The 20,411-nt window shown below is 42.8% G+C and overlaps 1 protein-coding gene across 1 annotated transcript in view; it reads left to right on the forward strand.

The window, feature by feature from the left end:
• Positions 1 to 20,411, forward strand: part of LOC119383845 (Down syndrome cell adhesion molecule homolog) — a 153,487-nt gene that overhangs the window by 31,938 nt on the left and 101,138 nt on the right. The window lies entirely within an intron of this gene.

The following is a 20,411-nucleotide window of genomic DNA, read 5'->3' on the forward strand; positions in this document are numbered from 1 at the left end:
TGCAGTAAAATTATCGATTCCCACGTCCTAATGTCAAAACTTCCTGCCTTATATAAAATCATCAGTTTTTGTTGCATGTGAAGCAAAATACTGAACTGCAGCTCTTTATTCGGTATTGTAATGTTTACTAATCAGAATGAATGCAAGCGTGAATTTATCTCCTTCCGAATTACGAAGAGAGTAAGAAGGAATAAAGATTGTTTTTTTTTTTCAATATCTTCCAAACTGCTCTGACACGGAAGCGCACCTAAGTTTCACATCACCAAAGTTTCAGTTAACTTGCATCCATACTATGCTTGCACTTTAACGACTGACAGTTCCTGTTGAAAGCCCTCCACGGGGGGACGCGGTGTGGCAATAAAAATGAGAGGAAAGCAAATGACACAGAGAGAGGGATAGAGAGAGAGCCACCAACGCGGCCTAGTGTGAAGCCTCCGAGATGGCGCCACACTCGATCCTCCGGGCGCGCTGCTTCTGGCGCTACTGGTCCGCTCAATACCGCCAAAGGCTTTAGCGTCGGAGCTATTCCCCACAGAAGAGTTGACGAGGGGGAGCTCCTTGGTGCCCAGGGGAGCTCTGCAGTCGAGGAGCAGCGTTAACATCGCGCCTAGAAGCGAGTAACGCACTCGAGGCGGAAACCGCTCAGAGATGCGCAGCAGGGCAAGTCTCAAAACGCTGAAAGCAAGTCTCTGCTGAGTCGAGGCCTATGCTGGAATCGGCACATGATTTCCATCGAGCCATTAGCGGTGTACATGGCGCGCGCTAGTAAAAATTTCGGACGAGAACGTGGCATTCTTTTGCACTTGAAAGGTTGCTGTAAAAGAGCAAGCGCAACAAATGCCGATATATTGAACAAATATATTTAACACACATGTAATAATCCCATACGATCGAGTTAAACACGTATGATGAATTGGTATACGTGCGAAATTGTTGCGTATCTACATATTAGTAACGTATAATTTTGTGGCGTCTCCGTGTACTTAGATTTAGGTGCACGTTAAAGAACGCCAGGGGGTCGAAATTTCCGGAGCACTACACTACGGCGTCGCTCATCATCATATCGGGGTTTCAGGACGTTAAACCCCAATTATTATTATTATTATTATTATTATTATTATTATTATTATGATTATTATTATTATTATTATTATTATTATTATTATTATTATCTAAATTATTATCGAAATCTAAATGTTCTCCATCCAGCGAGTGGAAGGAAGAGTTCAGCTTCTTTCGAACTCTCTCTAAACGCCTATGTAAACGGGATCATAGTTCGTATATTGAATTCTTAGAAAAAAGCGCCTCTGACAGGCCGGCTGAGTTTTTGAAGTATGCACGTAAACGGTCCAGCAAAAGCGGAGAGTCCTTCAGACTACTGGACTCAAATGGGGTAGAAGTGCATGCCGTCGCTGACAGTTTTGCCACGCATTTCTCATCCGTTTATAAGGCCTCAGACTCTAGCACTGATATCAGACAACAGACAAAGGCGGTTAGCTCATCCAGTGCTTTGTCGCTGGATGAAAGTGTTATCTGCGAATGCATTAAGCGCTTAAAACCATCCTTATCATGTGGGCCAGATGGCATCCCCTCCGCCATACTAAAAGCTTATGGTAGTATATTTGTCCCAGTACTGACTACGATATTTAATAACTACCTGGACACTTCCACATTTCCCAGCATGTGGAAAACTGCTCGTGTTTTTCCAGTATTTAAGTCGGGCTCTAAAACAGATGCTTCTAATTATCGCCCGATTTCTCTACTATGTGCCACATCAAAGATCTTAGAGCAGGCTCTTCACAAAATATTGTCTTTTAGTGTGAAAAGCTCATTGATTCCTAATCAACATGGTTTTCTCGCTGGCCGCTCAACTACCACAAATCTTGCTAGTTTCATGACACAGATCTCCACACCTATTTCTCAGAGAGGACAGGTTGACGTAATTTACTGTTACCTGAGCAAGGCCTTTGACGTAGTCAGCCACACTCTGATTATGGGTAAACTTGCGCACTTTGATGTTGACTTGTCAGTTGTGAATCTCCTGCAGAGCTATCTGCTCAATAGATATTGTTATGTTGCCGTAAATGGCCAAACGTCTTCTTTGTATAAAGGGGGCGATCGGAGATCTGTTCGTTCCGCTTGTTCGTTCTCCTGGGCAAGAACAAGCGCGCTGATTGGCTGAAGTGGGAGATGCCACTCAAGGCCGGGGGGTGTCGCCATTTCTTTTTTTTGCTTGATCTTTTCTTTTTTGGTGACGTCATATCGCGTCATAACGAGTAGGGTGATCGGAGATCTCTGCTCTGCGCCGTTCGTTCTGCACCCATTCTGGCGGCGCACGCGATTAGCCGAAGCCGGAAAAAACCACATCTCTGATGGACGTAGCCATTTTTATTTTTGCTTGATCTTTTATTTTTTGTGACGTCATACCGCGTCATAACGAGCATGTCGTCTGCTACAAACGAACGGATCGCGAGGCCGTTCGCACGCGCTCTCTAGCGAACAAACGGCTTCGCACGGCATGACGCGGCGGTTGCGGCTGCCGCAACAGCTGATTTTGAGAAAATGGCGCTTGCGACGTGTGCTTCTCTTGCGGTTGGAGGTGCGAGATGCGTTTGAAGCCATGAGCGAGTGTGGCGTCGCTTTCGGTTCTCGAAACGAACAGTGCGAACGAAATGAACGGGCCTGCCACTTGGCTGTCGTCTTACGCGCCGGGACTTCTTAGTTCAAAAGCGCTACCAGCTCTTGCCACGTGTCGTCCCGGTCCTCACTCGCGAACGACGGCCCCAGCAGGCGCGACGGCGTAGCTATCTGTGGGTGCTGTTTTATAAAAGCCAGCAGAAGCTCCCTTTGACGATCCGATACCCGGGAGCCAAGCCAGACATTCCGGTGTGACGACATTTTGAAAAACTGCGCCAACCGCTACTTTTCTCTTTTTCTTTTTCGCGTGCGCGACTTAACATAGCAAGCACGTTAGAAAAACTAACACCAATAAATATCAGCACTCAAAGCTATTGCTGTTTCAGAAACTGCTTGAGCTTGGAAAGAAAAGAAAACAATATCTTTTCCTATAACAGCTGTATTTATTAGAAGGCGAGAAACACTTTGTTTTGAAATATTCGGTCCCTTTGCCGAGGACAAACGATGCGCGTCTACTTCCGGAAAGCTCGCCGCTCATCGCTTGATGATTGGCTGTCCTCTTCCTCTCGGCGGAAGAGAGCTGCGGACCGCCCACTTTTGTGACGTAACACCGCCAGAACGAACGCAGAACGAACAGAGATCTCCGATCCCCCCCAAAGTGACTAGCGGGGTCCCTCAAGGATCGGTATTAGGCCCCCTCCTATTTTTAATTTACGTTAATGATGTTTCTTTTGCCATTCGTAATTCTTCTTTCCTCTTGTATGCCGATGACATCAAGATATTTAAGGAAATCCATTCAGTTGACGACTGTCGCTTGCTGCAGTCAGACTTGCGCTCTTTTTCCGAATGGTGCAACGGTAATAACCTTTCTCTGAATACCTCGAAGACAAAATTCATGTCTATCACTCGCAAAACATCTAGCGTGTCATTTCAATACTCTGTCAATTTTGTGCCGTTATACAAGGTACATGAAATCAGTGATCTTGGTGTTGTTGTTGACAGCGCGTTAAACTTTTCTTCTCACGTTAGGCGTGCTGCTATGCGGGGCCTTCGTTCTCTCGGATGTGTTTGTAGAATATCTCGAGAATTCAGGTCTCCCATGGCCCTACACAAATTGTACGCGGCAATATGTCTTCCGCAACTTGAGTATGCGTCCGTGATATGGAATGGCATTGCTAAATCCAGCGGTAACACCTTTGAACGAGTCCATAAAAAATTCCTCAGCATATATAACCATCGCTTTGCTAAAAATGACTCTGGATCTCGTTCAAATACTGCTCAATTATTATCACTGCCATCACTTCACTGCCGACGAAATCGCTCTGATCTCTTATTTCTCTACAAGCTAGTCCACGGTATCATATCCTGCCCTGTACTTCTCAATTGTGTTAATTTTCGAATTCCGCGTAAGTTAACCAGAGAGAACAGACCGTTTCATGTACCCGCCTGCTTCTTCCTACACTCTACCGTTAACAGAATACAAAGTCTCTATAATGTTAATTTTCTTGATCTTGACGTTTTTCATAGCCCACAATCATTGTTTTTATCCGAGCTTTGCACTGTTTTGACATAGTGTGGCACAATGTACAAAGTCTTCCCTTCTCAGTCTTTCCACATAGTTGTATATAGGCAATCTAATTTTTTATTCCCCGTCAATATTTCTCGTGTTGTATTATTTTACTCCTCCCCTTCTGTGTTCATTTCTCTTTCTCTAGGTGTTTTTGCTCTTTTTATTTCTGAAAACTGTCTGTATTGTATTGTTTATTTTTATTGTTTTTCTTTGCGTGCGCCAGCACAAGGACCTTACGATTGTTCCTGGGCACGTTAAATAAATGATTGATTAATAATAATAATAATAATAATAATAATAATAATAATAATAATAATAATAATAATAATAATAATAATAATAATAATAATAATATTATTATTATTATTATTATTAGTATTATTATTATTATTATTAATATTATTATTATTAAGGCAGTTAGCTCATCCAGTGCTTTGTCGCTGGATGAAAATCTTATCAGCGAATGCATTAAGCGCTTAAAACCATCCTTATCATGTGGCCCAGATGGCATCCCCTCCGCCATACTAAAAGCATATGGTACTATATTTGTCCCAGTACTGACTACGATATTTAATAGCTGCCTGGACACTTCCACATTTCCTAGCATGTGGAAAACTGCTCGTGTTTTCCCAGTATTAAAGTCGGGCTCTAAGACAGATGCTTCTAATTATCGCCCGATTTCTCTACTATGTGCCACATCAAAGATCTTCGAACTGGCTCTTCACAAAATATTGTCTTTTAGTGTGAAAAACTCACTGATTCCAAATCAACATGGTTTTCTTGCTGGCCGCTCAACTACCACAAATCTTGCTAGTTTCATGACGCAGATCTCCACACCTATTTCTCAGAGAGGACAGGTTGACGTAATCTACTGTGACCTGAGCAAGGCTTTTGACGTAGTCAGCCACACACTGATTATGGTTAAACTGGCGAACTTTGACGTTGACTTGTCGATTGTGAATCTCTTGCACAGCTATCTGCTCAATAGATCTTGTTATGTTGCCGTAAATGGCCAAACCTCTTCTTTGTATAAAGTGACTAGTGGGGTCCCTCAATGGTCGGTATTAGGCCCACTCCTATTTTTAATTTACGTTAATGATGTTTCTTTTGCCATTCGTAATTCTTCTTTCCTCTTGTATGCCGATGACATCAAGATATTTAAGGAAATTCATTCAGTTAACGACTGTCGCTTGTTGCAGTCAGATTTGTGTTCTTTTTCCGAATGGTGCAACGGCAATAACCTTTCTCTAAATACCGCAAAGACAAAATTCATGTCTATCACTCGCAAAACATCTAGCGTGTCATTTCAATACTTTGTCAATTCTGTGCCGTTATGCATGGTTTATGAAATCAGTGATCTTGGTGGTGTTGTTGACAGCGCGTTAAACTTTTCTTCTCACGTTAAGCGTGCTGCTATGCGGGGCCTTCGTTCTCTCGGATGTGTTTGTAGAATATCTCGAGAATTCAGGTCTCCCATGGCCCTACACAAATTGTACACGGCAATATGTCTTCCGCAACTTGAGTATGCGTCCGTGATATGGAATGGCATTGCTCAATCCAGCGGTAACACCATTGAACGAGTCCAGAAAAAATTCCTCAGCATATATAACCATCGCTTTGCTAAAAATGACTCTGGATCTCGTTCAAATACTGCTGAGTCATTATCACTGCCATCACTTCACTGCCGACGAAATCGTTCTGATCTCTTATTTCTCTACAAGCTAGTCCACGGTTTCATATCCTGCCCTGTACTTCTCAATTGTGTTAATTTTCGAATTCCGCGTAAGTTAACCAGAGAGAACAGACCGTTTCATGTACCCGCCTGCTTCTTCCAACACTCTACCGTTCACAGAATACAAAGTCTTTATAATATTAATTTTCTTGATCTTGACGTTTTTCATAGTCCACAATCACTGTTTTTATCCGAGCTTTGCACTGTTTTGACATAGTATGGCACAGTGTACAAAGTCTTCCCTTCTCCGTCTTTCCGCATAGTTGTATATGTGCAATCTAATTTTTTATTCCCCTTCAATATTTCTCATATTGTCTTATTTTACTCCTCCCCTTTAGTGTTCATTTCTCTTTGTCTACGTGTTTTTGCTCTTTTTATTTCTGAAGACTGTCTGTATTGTATTGTTTATTTTTATTGATTTTATTTTTGCGTGCGCCTGCACAAAGACCTCACGGTTGTTCCTGGGCACGTTAAATAAATGATTGATTGATTGATTGATTATTATTATTATTATTATTAGCATGTGGAAAACTGCTCGTGTTTTCCCAGTATTTAAGTCGGGCTCTAAAACAGATGTTTCTAATTATCGCCCGATTTCTCTACTATGTGCCACATCAAAGATCTTCGAGCTGGTTCTTCACAAAATATTGTCTTTTAGTGTTAAAAGCTCATTGATTCCTAATCAACATGGTTTTCTCGCTGGCCGCTCAACTACCACAAATCTTGCTAGTTTCATGACGCAGATCTCCACACCTATTTCTCAGAGAGGACAGGTTGACGTACTCTACTGTGACCTGAGCAAGGCTTTTGACGTAGTCAGCCACACACTGATTATGGTTAAACTTGCGCAATTTGATGTTGACTTGTCGGTTGTGAATCTCCTGCAGAGCTATCTGCTCAATAGATATTGTTATGTAGCGGTAAATGGCCAAACGTCTTCTTTGTATAAAGTGACTAGTGGGGTTCCTCAAGGGTCAGTATTAGGCCCACTCCTATTTTTAATTTACGTTAATGATGTTTCTTTTGCCATTCGTAATTCTTCTTTCCTCTTGTATGCCGATGACATCAAGATTTTTAAGGAAATTCATTCAGTTAACGACTGTCGCTTGCTGCAGTCAGATTTGCGCTCTTTTTCCGAATGGTGCAACGCTAATAACCTTTCTCTGAATGCCTCGAAGACAAAATTCATGTCTATCACTCGCAAAACAGCTAGCGTGTCATTTCAATACTCTGTCAATTCTGTGTCCTTATGCAAGGTTTATGAGATCAGTGATCTTGGTGTTGTTATTGATAGCACGTTAAACTTTTCTGCTCACGCTAAGCGTGTTGCTTTGCGGGGTCTTCGCACCCTAGGCTGTGTTTGCAGATTGTCTAGAGAATTCCGTTCTCCTATGCCCTTCCGAAAATTGTACACCGCGCTATGTCTTCCTCAACTGGAGTATGCGTCCGTGATATGGAATGGCATTGCTCAATCCAGCGGTAACACCATTGAACGAGTCCAGAAAAAATTCCTTAGCATATATAACCATCGCTTTGCTAAAAAATCTCGTTCAAATACTGCTGAATTATTATCATTGCCATCACTTCACTGCCGACGAAATCGTTCTGATCTCTTGTTTCTTTACAAGCTAGTCCACGGTATCATATCCTGCCCTGTACTTCTCAATTGTGTAAATTTTCGAATTCCGCGTAAGTTAACCAGAGAGAACAGACAGTTTCATGTACCCGCCTGCTTCTTCCAACACTCTACCGTTCACAGAATACAAAGTCTCTATAATGTTAATTTTCTTGATCTTGACATTTTTCATAGTCCACAATCATTGTTTTTATCCAAGCTTTGTACTGTTTTGACATAGTATGGCACAATGTACAAAGTCTTCCCTTCTCCGTCTTTCCGCATAGTTGTATATATGCAATCTAATTTTTCATTCCCCTTCAATATTTCTCGTGTTGTCTTATTTTACTCCTCCCCTTTTGTGTTCATTTCTCTTTGTCTACGTGTATTTGCTCTTTTTATTTCTGAAGACTGTCTGTATTGTATAGTTTATTTTTATTATTTTTTTTGCGTGCGCCTGCACAAAGACCTTACGGTTGTTCCTGGGCACGTTAAATAAATAAATGATTGATTGATTGATTGATGATGATTATTATTATTATTATTATTATTATTATTATTATTATTATTATTATTATTATTATTATTATTATTATTATTATTATTATTATTATTATGAATTTTGCGGAGTGAGCATCGAGCAACGGTGTTGTTTGTTGGGCAGCACTTCCGCTTTACCTACTGACTTGCAGTTTAGAACAAATCTGGGAATCTATAAAAAATATCTGCGAATATTGTAAAAATACACAAAACGCGGCTATAGTTAAAGTTGATGAGAGGTATATCAGAGCATAAGTTTAGTTCGAAACAGTCTATAGACGATGAACTTTCAGGAATAAATTTTTAAAAATGCCCGGGAGTGCTATTTTTTAGCAGAATCTCTTTATGCAGACAGTCAGAACACCTTCAAGCCTAACCCCCACAGTAGGCTGTAGCAAGCTCAGCCTTGCATATTATGAGGTGAAACATCCTGGATCTACATAAGGGCAAGTGACTGATAGGCCGTGACACCAACAAGATGACATATATACTCCTCAGTTACGTCACGATTGATGATGAGCGTGAGCACCACGTAGAAATGAAGAAATATTAACGCGATAGCGTTAAAGAGCTCGTATCGCAGAAATTCCGCCGTCGGCGTCGGCACCGTTGGTTGTGAGCGAAAAATCATCATCTTGTCCGTGACCGAACAATAGAAAAAGCTGCAAATAAAATAAATAATAAAAATGATGGGTGCGAGTGAGAATCGAACCCAGGCCGTCTGCGTAGCAAGCAGGTGTTCTACCACACAGCCACGCCTCTTTTTTTTTTTTTTTCTTTCATGGTATTTATTATAATGCGTATTTGAAATTATCACAAACGCTATGACGTAGTGATGCATTCACTTAGCGACAATAATCGCACAAGCACTGCACAAGCATTCAAAAGCTTACATGCATATATACTGTGCAAGTCCAGAGAAGCAGGAAAAGTCACTCTTCAGAGCTTGTTACACGTGGAGGCTGGTAAGGATGAACACCTCATCAAGATGGGGTGCCAGTCTGACATCACACCAGACTGGCACAGCCACGCCTCTGCTTGGAGCTGCACTGAAAGTAACTTGGTGCTTCCCAAAAATACGCGTACTGTATACAGGTGTCACAGTACGAGATGTAATATGGCAGTAATATTGCGTCCTACAAGCGTATGTACATTGCCATCGGGCGTCACACCACGTCAATATCATAACGACTTGGTGGTTTAAAGACAGCCACCCATTACAAAAGGCACACACATTACTGCGCGTATTCCCCTAAGATCCCGCAGTGGGTGCATCGCAGCTTCGAAAAAGTTTCTCGCGCCTAATTGCTCCTTGTTGAAAGCATGCTACCCATTACATAAGGCACACACCTTATTGCGCGCATTCTGTTAAACACTCGTAGTGTTCGAAGTGCGCAACAGGGGCAGGATATTGCTATAGCGTTCAACTCTTAAAGGCGAAGCTTAAGCGTCCCCCAATTTTTGAAGAAAGAGAAGCCATTAAAAAAATGAAAATTAACAAAGTAGGTCGATGAAACTTCAAAACTAAGAACTAACAAAATTAGGAAAAAAAAGAAAACATCATCTGTAACTCATTCCGTGTACACTCCGCACAAGACACCAATGCCAACGCTAGGGTCGCCTCGAATTTTTTCCCATATTCATATAGTGAACAAACAATTCAACCGAGTACGCACTGAACGGGATGCAGACATCCTTCAAAAGTTCCTCAGATGAATATATATAGCACAAAAAGCGACCTGTACTTTTGTTTGCTCCTGGCTGCGCAAATAATCCCGTTCCGCCCTTATATCCCCGAGTCCTTTCTGGACGTGTAAAGCTCTTCCTTATTGTCTTCGAATTTTGTTGTGACTTGACAAAGAGTCTTCGGATCCCACTCGAGGAACAACTAAGAATCAGTACTGCGTATATGGCTATATCGTTGCGCACCCTTAAAGGGCGACGACATCGCTGCCTGTCACATTGGAAATGACGCAATTTAGTCGTATCGCCTTCGTCTCGGGTTAGTTAAAGCAAGGGACGCTCGGGTTTCGCAAGCCGTTCGTCGAATTTCAGTCGTCACGCATCGCGCGCGCTCAATCTCAGAGCGAGGGTCTTAGGAAAGAAAAGGCGGCGAATGTGGCTGTACGTGTGAATGAGCGGTGGAGCCGCATCGCCGTTCGATGTTCTTCGTATGAACGAGGGACGTGCGAGGAGTTCATTACGCCACCGAAATCTCTTCTGCACCGGGCATCCAAATATTTTATTCCAGCGAAGTGTTCCTGAGCAGGCTCTCTAGAGGCTCGCTGTACGACATTGACTGACTCCCGCATCGTTCTCACGTAGCAGGCGGGCAAGGATACGAGCGTGAAGGAAGAAAAAGCTCGTTGTTTTCGTTTCTCTTTCTGTTCCAACAGTCACTGAATAATCAGTAAACACATAGAAAGAGTCTGCGATGAAGCTCTCGGTTAGGCAGCAGTCCATTCCAAAGCAATCTACATCCGGGAACGCCTGCAGGGCGTCTGCTCAAACAGACAGTGCTGTTACGCTTATAGCGTGTACGTGTTATACTTTCTAGACGTGCCCCGGGTTTTATTTTGACGAACGAGGGTGAGAGAACTGCCTGTGAATTTCAAGTTTCACCCGATTCATTATTGAGCGGCAGCGTCTCCTCATAGTGGAGGAGAGCGGACGTCTGCGAACTGCTCAGAACTCGATGTTTACCTTTTTATTCAAACTACAGTAAGCAAACTCGGAAACAACGGAACAATTTGCTATCGACTGTACTTATCCGGGCATTGCCCCTGGCATGGAAACCTTTTTAAGCAGGGCTCTTTTTCTATGCATTGTTTCTAGACAGTGAGCACTGTGATAGCATCAAACTTTGGATCGGTAGGCGGAAATTCATGATTGCGACGAGCAGAGCTAGCACCAATCGAGAACGAAGGCACCCAGTGGTCTCTGCCCGTGTTATGGATATCTTTATTACTTCACCGTATTTGCACTTGCGCTGTGTTTTTCGAGGTATACAAACCTTCTTCGAAGTATATAGAACTTCTTTTCAATGCGCAAAGCTGCGTTAATAACGTACAATAAAGGTCACCTAACAAATGCATTTTTTTATACAGCAGTCGATGCAGTCAGACGTCGTCGCAACGCTCTGCATTGCCGAAGTCAAAGGAGTTCAAATTTGATGAAAGTCGGTATTTGGTCTTGAAGAAAAACACGAACAGTCGCGCCAACATTGGTGGCACCAGAGCCGCTAGTAACTCAAAATGGCTTAAAGCCGAAAACTGCGGTTGCTGGAACTTCGACCACAACATCTCCCAGTGCGAGAAGAAAAACTTAAAAATGGCGTAGAGAAGAAGAAAGGACCACCCATATTTAAGTATTTATTTCCGCGCTGAAAAATGTTTTGGTCAAAATGGTTTCCGAGGGAGCTTATAGTTCGCATGGATACATCTATGATTGACTGAAACTTCACGAGTCGAAATTGCCCCTCCTCCTTTCCTCCCTTCAGTTTCTGGGACAGTGCTACACAGGGAACCAATATTGATTTTCATTCCCAGGATTTCAAGACATGTACATGTCGCGCCATCTCTCGGTGACGACCTGGCACACCACCGCAACTGAGTGGGAAGCACACACGCGCAAAAAATAATAATGATATCTCATGAACGTAATAGGATATTGAAAACGGCTCTTTTCAGATACCAGGGAACCACTAAAACATTTTAGGCGTAGTTCTAATAACGTGCCACAAAGCGCCTACCTTCCCAGGCCTATTGAAGATTTTACCCCACAGCCCGTGAGAGCTGCCTCAATTTAGACCCATTTTGACCTGTTTCAACTTGGGTTGCAAAGCTCAGAGAAGAGGTTTCAAAAACACTCTCGGTTTTAGATTGGCTGAGAAGCGCTCGTTCAATTGATGTAGTACTTTATTGCGTATAGATAACGCCATGTAACTTCCTCGGCCGCTTTTGTCGGCCTTATTCTTGTTGTTTCTGAAAGCCAGATGTGCTCCTGCATTGTATTCGGATGTGTCAGAACACCTCGCGGTGCTGAGGAAGTATTCGAATACAATGCTCGGGAGCGTGTGCGGGAGATCGAGACAAAGAGGGTGCTTCAATGACTCAATGAGTCGGCCTCGCCACTGGTGCGGGCAGCGCGCGCAATTTTAGCTTATGTAGGGGCACCTGGTGGCATCTTCCTCAACTACGTCAATGTCACCACTTGCTTGCTAGAGCCTGTAAAGGAAGCTTCCCAGGTGAATGAAATTTTATCTTGGTCCGTCCGTGTTTCATACTCAGCAGCAACGCATTTCCGTGGCCGTCGCTCTAAACGTATGCTCATGCGGTAGGTGAACAGATAGAGTTGTCAGTGTGAAAGAATCGATAATTGAATTCAAAGGGCCGCTGTATACGACAGACGAAGTCTCGGGGAGAAATGTTTATAAAAGAGAAGTAGTCTCTGTCATCCACTTGATTCTAACACGAATGTACGAAGGGAAGATGCACGGCTTTGTCAATAAATTTGTTCGCACTTACGTTCCACCTCGCAATACACCTAATGGTGAAACAAACCACGTAAAACACGAAGGGAACAAAGAAAAAAAAAAGAAATTTATCGACATACCAAAGCCTACGAAGCTGGCATCAATGAATCGAACACGGCAAAAATACACGTGATGTTCGCGTTCCGGTATAATGATAAAGCATCAAAAGCAGTGTACCGGCATTTCCTTTGCTGGCGAAGTAACAGAACTCGACGACGTGGGTTCCCTAGGTTGTGTTACTAAATGTTAGCTTACGCCCGTGAACCATGGTCTCGGTGATCGAGGACGACTTGCACGTGAAAAAATAAGACGGGTGTTCAAATTATAAGCGCACTCTTGCCGCAGAAACTATTGTCATTAGTACAGTAGTAAAGAAGACTAACGCTATAATGGGGCATCCTACCTAGCGCTGTCTACTGCGTCTGCCTCTCCTGCGCATTGCTCGGAAAACGCCACTAGCGCTCGGGGTCCGTGAACTCATCTAACGGTTTGCCTTTGCGTAGGCATATAATAAATGCTTTTAGAGTACAATTTTTCTTGGATGTCTTGCTTTCGCAGAAACGTTCTCGACTTGTCTACTGTTAATTTTTGCGCACTTTTAGCAACGTTGCACCAGCTTCTTTAATTCATCTGCTCAAAAGTTCGCCTCCCTAGCCATGGGGTAGCCGGTAAAGAGGGCCCTGATTTTTTTAACCTTTTTTTTTAGGTTTCCGACGTTTCAGTGGAGATGTATGTCGCCACTGCATTGACGGATTCTTCTATCTCTGTAGTAGTATATGGACCTCTCGTGGCCTGTAACAACATGGCTGATCAAGTTAACTCTTTGATGTTGATAGAATTCCATGAACGGTTACCCACTAGCGATTCTTGTTTGTCTGTGTTGGCCGGTAAGCATTTTCTGTAACCACTTTGCAGGCTCTTTGCAATATCCAAGTTTTATGTCAAAACCTAGTATGTAGTGCTGCGTCCAGCAGGAGGAAATATGTTATTCAGAACGCTAATCGTGAGTTGTCGTTCAAACTGGAGAGCTTGGTTCTCTTGTTGAATTATTTACTTGGCCTTGGTTTTAACACACCCCTCTGCATCATGCGCATTTTGCTGCCTTTTTTTAAGCCTTGTCGACATTTTTGAACGTTTCCTTCATTGATTGTTATAAATCCATACACTAGAAAACTCTTGATGAATTTCGGCAGCTTATGATTCCTTCGCAAACGAAAATCGAATCACAGCACGTACTTTTCAATTTGCGGAAATGAAGAATTCCGCGGGAATTTTCGCCTGTATTTGTTGACAAGCCAACAAATACTAGATCCCAACAGTATTGTGACATTAACCCTCTTACTGCCTTGTGCCACTATCCTTAGTGGCTGCAGAATAAATCAGTACATGACCCTGCATGTGTACAACCGTGCTCTGATACTCTAATTGCCCAATATAATCAAACGGCACTTACTTTTTGAATATGCGTAGTATCTGGCATTGTTGGGAAACGCCTCTGCTCGAGAGCGATTCCCATACTTTTATTGGAATGTGTGCAAAACGCACAAATTATTTTTTGAGGCGACCACTGCGTGGAACGAAGGAAATAACTTTATTTCGAGTCCTGCGAGTTGGTGGGGCTGGCCGATGGCCCCGCCTATAGGAGACGGCCAAGAGTCTTTGAACCCTGGCGGCTTCCTGGGCCCGCTGGACGGCCCAGAGCTGATCCTCGAGGGCGGAGCTGAGCAGCGCGGCTTTCCAGCGTGCGCGAAGGCTGTCACTAGACGCCGCGTTCTCGGTATTGTGACTAATCCCTCGGCATCCCCATAACATATGCTCCAGAGTGGCTCTGGATTCACATTGTTTACATTTGTCCGTTTCGTATATATCCGGATATATGATGTGCGAGAGCGCACGATTCGGATACGTCCTAGTTTATAACCACCGCCATTCGACAGACTGCTTTTTTGACAATTTTGGGTGAGGTGGCGGAAATATGCCCCTCTGTAACCGTGGATTTAAAGGAATTGTGCCGTGTTAACAAAAAGAAAGAGCTGTGTGTTAGTGTCATTAACGAGAACTTGTATATATAGCCCATGTTTTTTTAATTGTCAATTGCCGACGAAAAGATCTGCACAGGCTTATGAAATTTATCGTATTTTCGACATACAAATAGTTATGTTATTATATCGTTAAAAAGACCTGTTACTTAGGGGTCATGTATAGCAAATAAAAATTACTAGAAATAACGGAGTAATAAACATAGAAACATAAGCTCCATAATCATGCCACTGTGTAAACAAGAGCAGATAATATAGTCGCGTAGACTGCATCAGTCGTGAAGTTCTTAATATGTTTGCCAAAATTTGGCAACTGCGTCATTCTGAAAAGGTTTTTATTTCAAGGAATTTGATGATACATCATTATTTATAATAATAAGCGTACTTTATAGAATTTATGCCATCATTTTATTTCAAGCTATGTACTGTGAACATCGCGAATTTCTTTTTGTGGTGTAGGTTGAAGTCGTTCCTCAAAAAGAATGCTATAATAAAATATTTTTGGAGATATTATTCAGTTAAGGATTTTAAGTGCAACCGCGGCAAATAAGGAACATTGTTGCATACCTCTGTATGAGCAAACGATAGAGCGAATTTTATAGGGAGCTGTTGGGTCTAGCTTTGTCGTATTAGAAGGAGCGTACTCAGCAGGGTATATAACTGAAGCGCTGTATTACGTTTCTTCGCGAATAGACCACCCATTTTAGGTTAGCCCATTACCTTTTCCAGACTGGATTTCTTTAAAGTTTGTCTTTTTTTTTGCACAAACCATTACAGCTTGGAATTCACTCCCTTTGGACGTAGTGTCCCGCTGAAGAAAATATTATGCGAATATTTGTTGTCATGATTTGCCCAAAGTAATTACGCTCTAATGGCGCCGCCGCCAGTTTAAATTTTGCAGGTTTAAGCTTCATGCACGTGGAAGTCACCTTACGTAAATTATGAAATAATCACCGTGGTGATGCGTGTGCGTTCGCGCCGCCTCATTTGCATTGCATTAACCTTTGGCAATGACGCTTCTTGGATGCGCCACCGCCAAAGAAAAGCAGGATCATATATCTCCAGCCTGTTGCCGTATACGCTACTGTTGCGGCCCAAGCGCGGCTTTTGAAGGCCCGGATAAATGTAACCACTGACCCGAACAGCGCTGGGATTATCGTTTCGCTGAACCCCACCATACGCACTGACGCACAGGGGCTCGGCATCTAAGTTGTGCCGTGATCTACAAGCAATAAAGTTGCCTCTCGCTTACTGTATGTTATTTTACAGAAACACCCCAAAGGTCTTCGGTTTCTCGGCTATTCCAGAGCTAATAGTAAGTTCTATGGAATGGGAAGACAGGCCGCAAATCTTGCGATGGAAAGAAGACGCTTCTTAGTGCGCAGTTACGAATATCACGGTTATGTGTAGGCATTGGGAGTAACAAATACACATGGGGGCTGATTTCACGAATATCCTCAATCATAAGAACACTCTACATGATTAGATGTGTTCATTGATGATATGTCCATTGACTCAACTGGTTAAAATTGTGTCTTAGGTAAAACGTTTTGTGAATATTCACTCAGAAGATTGCGATAAAGCGCTTAAGCGCCGGCCCTTCAGTCTCAGAAAAAGCTTATAGATCAATGGCCAACATATGAATGGCAAGAGCGGCCACCACTGGCGCTTAAAAATTGATAAAAGCCAGGGCCAATTGTGCTACTGCCCATCCTTGGAAAATGAAAGGCTTAAATTACGTGCAAATCTAGATCACCAGAACGGAAAAGCCTTCACCGTTGACAACACCGTGGCACCATGGGACAGCGCACAACAGTTCTTAAAGCCAACGAAAGCGTTACTGAAATTTCATAAGGGACTGACTGACCGTCTCTGTCGTCATGCACAGAACACTCACTTTCTCGGTGGCCGCAACAGAGGGCCTTTCTCTTAGGTTTTTCTTAACAATTCCAGGACTGAGCCAACCAGGCTCAGCCCTGGTTAACTTGCCTGCCTTTCTTTTATCCTCCTTTTTCTCTCCAAAAGTGAGTGATATTCTTTGAAATTATTTGTATGAGCATTTAACATTGTCCGCTGCCTGTGGCGTAAACAGAAATACTTTCGGCGTTGTAACACGATGTCGGTACAAAAAAACTAAAATGAAAGAATGCAATTTTCCTGGCTTAATAAAACTGAAGAGTTACTTGTTTTGTTCACTTTAATATCGAGATGAAAATGTCAGTGCAGACAGGTCTGCAAAGGCTCGATTTGTAAACAGCATTTACTTTTTACAAAAATGAACAAACAAAAGAAACACTCGTACAAAAAATAACGCAAATGTACCAGGGCATTCCTGAATAACACCGTTTAAAATTCAACAGGTGAGTATCCGGCGTGGAAAGCGATCGCTAATAAAAAAAATATCGACGCCGCAATACAGAAACATTTCGCGAGTTCTTCTACAAGCTTAACATTACGTACAAGCAGAACATTACGCGCACGTCCACATCGTAATGCAGAAATGTGTCGCTTAGTTTCAGGCTACACATTCATCCGAAGCCGCTGGCGGTCGACGGAAACATGTAAAAGGGGAGTCTCTGGAGCGAAACAATATCGAATGTTCCTTTTTTTATATTATAATATATCGATGAGCTGAATGAATTCCACCGGCGAGAAGGATGAAAGGAGGTAGAGAGGGAAGTATGCAGCACTCAGAAAATTTCGGGGGTGTTCAGACGCCGGAACATAGAAAAAAAGGAGTATAGCCTGCTGTGCATAAAAGAAGGACATCTGAACAGTAAAAACTGAAAAAAAAAATACCTCCTGAACTAGGTGACAGGAAGAGAGGAGACGAAACATATGGAAACGTAGGAATGAGATTTGATACCCTACAGACAGCGGTGGGAGAATGTTACATAGAAAGGTGAGGGGGAATATCCTTACAATTTTTTTAGATAGCCTGTATAGAGTTTGTAGACATCTGGCGATAAAATAACTTGACATTCTATATATACCTGTGTTCTTTAGACTGCTCTAAGACAATCTATAGAAAAGTGTCTTGAAAAAGAGCAGCTGTCCTGTGTATACTGTGTGCCCATTGTGCCGCTTCGAAGCCGCGCTTTCCGGTATTCCACGAAATTCGTTGCCCTTTTGATTGTAGCAAAGAAGCCGGAAAGAACCACACAGTCCATGCAGCAATTTTAGTTTGTTTTATGAATTACCATGATCGTTAAACGTGGCATCTTTTAGAAGACAAAACTCACGAGGTTCCGATGCGTTTTCATAGCATCGTCGTTCCCAGAAGAGTCAGAAGTAAGGGACCCGCGCACATAGGTGTCCTCAGAGTTCAAATAACATGTTTAACAATGGCAGGAAAAATCAAAATGAAGCGACCACATTCTCGCACAATGGCCTGCCTTTGTTAGTTTGCTCGATATCTAGCGTACAGGGTTCGATGGGACATTAAGTAAAGGTTGCTTAGTAGACCTTAACGAAAAGGTAGAAAAATTTCGTGAAATACACGCGTCTGGTAAAATTTCATTGAAAAACATTAAAAACGACAAGAAAATAAAATATACCCATCTTAACATCGGTCTTACACAGTCTATAGATTAGGAATAAAAGCAAAACAAGCAAATAATGAGACATTTTATAGGAAGTCTGGGACTCGATAAATACAAGTAACAAAAGCGCACTGGCTTTTGCTTATAGACTTTCAACAGAATAAGCTTAGGCATATAAAATTAGACAACCTATTGATTTTCGTTTATAGATAATGTATAGTTGGGGTTTAGACAAAAATCAATTATACCAAGCTGGGTTTGGTCTATAGAGATTCTATATATAAAAAACAAAAAAAAACGTGTGCGTTTTTACTTTTGGTTGTAGACAATGTGTAGGAGGAATCAACTTTATTTACACATATGGTGCGGTCCTCAGGGTGGCTCCACGTGGGCAGCGACCCTTTCGGCCCAGGCAGCAATAGCTAGCTGCGTTTGCTTAATGGGAGTTTTAATAAGCTCCTCCCACGTTGACTGTGAGCGAGCTGGCAGGAGCGTTCTGGGGGGAGGAAAGCCTTCACAGCCCCACAATATGTGATTTTGTGTGGCCAATTCTTCCGCGCTGCAATTTTGGCAGATTGGGTTAACCGATCCGCATGTAATTAGCGCCAGCCGATGAGGACTAGGAAATGAGTCAGTTTGAATGCGGCGAAGGATCGTGGCCTGCGCTCACGTGAGGGTTTCATCGGGCGGAGGGTAGACTCGCCGTTCACTTTTATAGCTATTCGTTATATCATTAAAAGAAGTCGGTGCCTCACCAGGGTAGACCGGGTTCGAGAGACGCGCCTCCCGGTTTGTTAGACCTCGGGCTACGCGGTGCGCCTCCTCGTTCCCAGGGTTCCCCGAGTGGGCAGGGACCCATACTACTTCAATTCTTTTGTCACGCTGGCAGTTTTTTAAAATCCTCGCCGCTCTGATGTTTATGCTCCCTTTCGAGATATTGATGGTGGCTCTCTTCGAGTCACTTAAAATCGTTCGAGCGGAGGCGCTCGTCATGGCCAAAGCAATAGCGGTCTCTTCAGCTTCTACGGCGGAGGCCACCTGTACCGAGTAGAATACAGTTAGACAAAAGATAACATACGGTTCTTTTACTTTTGTTTAAGACAATCTATAGGATACAATTAAACAAAAAGTAACATGCAATTTGTCGACTTTTATCTATATATTGTCAATAGATTCTTTTAGACAAAATGCTAAATGTACATAAAGGCAAACTTGCCTACAAAAAGTCCACAGGCACTCTATAGACTGTCAAAATCCGTTTTTGTAAGGAATGAAGGAAACATTAACGCGACACCCCCCGTGTTTCTCACAAACTTCGCAGCCACAAGCACCGCGAGAGAGAGAGAGAACAACTTCATTGGTTCGATCCGGCAAAACAGGGGAGGGGATAGGGATGGAGACTCTTGCGTGCCCGCTTGCCCTACGGAGGCGGGGGCCGTACTACAAGCCCGAAGGCGAGCACTGGCCGCCTCGCGCTCCAAGGGGAACGTGGCGCGTGTCGGATCTTGTCTCTGTGGGCAATCTTGCCTTCGTTGTGATGCTCCGTATCTTCGTCCTAGACCTTGCGTCCACCCTTATCCGTTGCCCCGCGAGCGAGACGACGTTTCGGGAAATAGGATTCATGCTATGAATCCATAATGTGACATAAACTCTGGGCAGTCAACAGTCTTATTGTTTTTTTTTCTTTTGTCTACAGTTAGTTTTATCTATTAGATAAACATCAGGGCCGCTTCGCTTAAATTATAATGTCTTATTTAGCAAAAAAAATATATTTTACTTCCTAAGCGGCCGATACACCTTTAAGCACTTGGAATTGTGTGATTTAAAAAAAAAAGAAAATATAGAATTGCCTTTCTCAAGCCTCGGTTCACATGCGTAAATACCTGGGGCGACATTAAATTGACCGGAGTGCGAGACTGTATGCTCTTAGAAATAACAATCTGCTTAGACTGAAATGAAAATGCTTGAGAAAATTGTGTTCTCTACTATGGAATATCGAGCGTTAAGGTGAGCGATACAGAAGCCCCACAACACCCATGGAGTGCAAGATGCAACAGGCCTCCAGATTAACAGTGATTTTTTTTGCAAACCAGGCAAATGAAACTGCCAGGTCATACATCACACAATTAGGAATAAATAATGTAACCTACCGCAATATATTTACTCGAGGCAAGTGTAACATTATTCTTAGTTCCTGTTTAT

This window comes from Rhipicephalus sanguineus, chromosome 2 (genome assembly GCF_013339695.2).
Source record: "Rhipicephalus sanguineus isolate Rsan-2018 chromosome 2, BIME_Rsan_1.4, whole genome shotgun sequence".
In the NCBI taxonomy this organism is placed as follows: domain Eukaryota; kingdom Metazoa; phylum Arthropoda; class Arachnida; order Ixodida; family Ixodidae; genus Rhipicephalus; species Rhipicephalus sanguineus.